The following is a 3,691-nucleotide window of genomic DNA, read 5'->3' on the forward strand; positions in this document are numbered from 1 at the left end:
AACGAGGGTCTCGTACTGGCAGACTTGGTGTGTTTAGGTTGTATAAGAGGGACAATTATTCAGCTGCCCGCTCATTATAAGTTCACGTGCTACGTGACGCCAAAACATGCGAATAAAAGTGTTTTCACACTCGTTGTTTGGCTTATAGATGGCGCTGACTGTCACTCCTACTTCTAAATTCACATATAGACCCCCAGAAAAGTGGATTGAGGGACGGCCGCTGTGATAGCTCAGTGGTTAGAGCATCGAACGCGTTATTCGAAGGTCGTAGGTTCGATTCCATCTCACAGCTGGTAATTTTTTCATCCACTTTTCTTTCTTCTTATATACATTCCATTGGTTCAAATAACTTCCCCTGTACATTCCTTGGCATTACTGTCTGTTATATCTCAGTAATATTGTGTTAAACCACGGAAATACGAGCCCTTAGGTATACACTTCTCTCCCTTATTTCATTGAACGAGGGTCTCGTACTGGCAGACTTGGTGTGTTTAGGTTGTATAAGAGGGACAGTTAATCAGCTGCCCGCTCATAATAAGTTCACGTGCTACGTGACGCCAAAACATACGAATAAGAGTGTTCTCACACTCGTTGTTTGGCTTAAGGATGGCGCTGACTGTCACTCCTACTTCTAAATTCACATATAAACCCCCAAAAAAAGTGTATGGAGGGACGGCCGCTGTGATAGCTCAGTGGTTAAAGCATCGAACGCGTTATTCGAAGGTCGTAGGTTCGATTCCTGCTCACAGCTGGTAATTTTTTCATCCACTTTTCTTTTTTCTTTCTTCTTATTTACATTCCATTGGTTCTAATAACTTCCCCTGTACATTCCTTGGCATTACTGTCTGTTATATCGCATTAATATTGTGTTAAACCACGGAAATACGAGCCCTTAGGTATACACTTCTCTCCCTTTTTTCATTGAACGAGGGTCTCGTACTGGCAGACTTGGTGTGTTTAGGTTGTATAAGAGGGACAATTAATCAGCTGCCCGCTCATAATAAGTTCACGTGCTACGTGACGCCAAAACATGCGAATAAGAGTGTTTTCACACTCGTTGTTTGGCTTATAGATGGCGCTGACTGTCACTCCTACTTCTCAATTCACATATAAACCCCAAAAAAAGTGGATGGAGGGACGGCCGCTGTGATAGCTCAGTCATTAGAGCATTGAACGCGTTATTCAAAGGTCGTAGGTTCAATTCCTGCTCACAGCTGGTAATTTTTTCATCCACTTTTCTTTCTTCTTTCTTCTTATTTACATTCCATTGGTTCTAATACATTCCCCTGTACATTCCTTGGCATTACTGTCTGTTATATCTCATTATTATTGTGTTAAACCACGGAAATACGAGCCCTTAGGTATACACTTCTCTCCCTTATTTCATTGAACGAGGGTCTCGTACTGGCAGACTTGGTGTGTTTAGGTTGTATAAGAGGGACAATTGATCAGCTGCCCGCTCATAATAAGTTCACGTGCTACGTGACGCCAAAACATGCGAATAAGAATGTTTTCACACTCGTTGTTTGGCTTATAGATGGCGCTGACTATCACTCCTACTTCTAAATTCACTTATAAACCCCAAAAAAGTGGATGGAGGGACGGCCGCTGTAATAGCTCAATGGTTAGAGCATCGAACGCGCTATTTGAAGGTCGTAGGTTCGATTCCTGCTCACAGCTGGTAAGTTTTTCATCCACTTTTTTTCTTCTTTCTTCTTATTTACATTCCATTGGTTCTAATAACTTCCCCTGTACATTCCTTGGCATTACATTACTGTCTGTTATATCTCATTAATATTGTGTTAAACCACGGAAATACGAGCCCTTAGGTATACACTTCTCTCCCTTAATTCATTGAACGAGGGTCTCGTACTGGCAGACTTGGTGTGTTTAGGTTGTATAAGAGGGACAATTAATCAGCTGCCCGCTCATAATAAGTTCACGTGCTACGTGACGCCAAAACATGCGAATAAGAGTGTTTTCACACTCGTTGTTTGGCTTATAGATGGCGCTGACTGTCACGCCTACTTCTAAATTCACATATAAACCCCAAAAAAAAGTGGATGGAGGGACGGCCGCTGTGATAGCTCAGTGGTTAGAGCATCGAACGCGCTATTCGAAGGTCGCAGGTTCGATTCCTGCTCACAGCTGGTAATTTTTTCATCCACTTTTTTTTCTTCTTTCTTCTTATTTACATTCCATTGGTTCTAATAACTTCCCCTGTACATTCCTTGGCATTACTGTCTGTTATATCTCAGTAATATTGTGTTAAACCACGGAAATACGAGCCCTTAGGTATACACTTCTCTCCCTTATTTCATTGAACGAGGGTCTCGTACTGGCAGACTTGGTGTGTTTAGGTTGTATAAGAGGGACAATTAATCAGCTGCCCACTCATAATAAGTTCACGTGCTACGTGACGCCAAAACATGCGAATAAGAGTGTTTTCACACTCGTTGTTTGGCTTATAGATGACGCTGACTGTCACTCCTACTTCTAAATTCACATATAAACCCCCCAAAAAAAAGTGGATGGAGGGACGGCCGCTGTGATAGCTCAGTGGTTAGAGCATCGAACGCGTTATTCGAAGGTCGTAGGTTCGATTCCTGCTCACAGCTGGTAATTTTTTCATCCACTTTTCTTTCTTCTTTCTTCCTATTTACATTCCATTGGTTCTAATAACTTCCCCTGTACATTCCTTGACATTACTGTCTGTTATATCTCATTATTATTGTGTTAAACCACGGAAATACGAGCCCTTAGGTATACACTTCTCTCCCTTTTTTCATTGAACGAGGGTCTCGTACTGGCAGACTTGGTGTGTTTAGGTTGTATAAGAGGGACAATTAATCAGCTGCCCGCTAATAATAAATTCACGTGCTACGTGACGCCAAAACATGCGAATAAGACTGTTTTCACACTCGTTGTTTCGCTTATAGATGGCGCTGACTGTCACTCCTACTTCTAAATTCACATATAGACACCCAAAAAAAGCGGATGGAGGGACGGCCGCTGTGATAGCTCAGTGGTTAGAGCATCGAACGCGTTATTCGAAGGTCGTAGGTTCGATTCGTGCTCACAGCTGGTAATTTTTTCATCCACTTTTCTTTCTTCTTTCTCCTTGTTTACATTCCATTGGTTCTAATAACTTCCCCAGTACATTCCTTGGCATTACTGTCTGTTAAATCTCATTAATATTGTGTTAAAGCACGGAAATACGAGCCCTTAGGTATACACTTCTCTCCCTTATTTCATTGAATAAGGGTCTCGTACTGGCAGACTTGGTGTGTTTAGGTTGTATAAGAGGGAAAATTATTCAGCTGCCCGCTCATAATAAGTTCACGTGCTACGTGACGCCAAAACATGCAAATAAGAGTGTTTTCACACTCGTTGTTTGGCCTATAGATGGCGCTGACTGTCACTCCTACTTCTAAATTCACATATAAACTCCAAAAAAATGGATGGAGGGACGGCCGCTGTGATAGCTCAGTGGTTAGAGCATTGAACGCGTTATTCGAAGGTCGTAGGTTCGATTCCTGCTCACAGCTGGTAATTTTCTCATCCACTTTTCTTTCTTCTTTCTTCTTATTTACATTCCATTGGTTCCAATAACTTCCCCTGTACATTCCTTGGCATTACTGTCTGTTATATCTCATTATTATTGTGTTAAACCACGGAAATACGAGCCCTT

The 3,691-nt window shown here is 41.9% G+C and overlaps 1 non-coding gene across 1 annotated transcript; it reads left to right on the plus strand.

Annotated features, from left to right (window-relative positions):
- The first annotated feature begins 2,077 nt into the window (after positions 1-2,077).
- TRNAA-CGC (transfer RNA alanine (anticodon CGC)) lies at positions 2,078-2,150 on the plus strand. The gene has a single exon. It is a non-coding gene; the product is annotated as a tRNA-Ala (tRNA).
- The last annotated feature ends 1,541 nt before the right edge of the window (positions 2,151-3,691 follow it).

Source organism: Rhipicephalus microplus, chromosome 8 (genome assembly GCF_043290135.1).
Source record: "Rhipicephalus microplus isolate Deutch F79 chromosome 8, USDA_Rmic, whole genome shotgun sequence".
Classification (NCBI taxonomy): domain Eukaryota; kingdom Metazoa; phylum Arthropoda; class Arachnida; order Ixodida; family Ixodidae; genus Rhipicephalus; species Rhipicephalus microplus.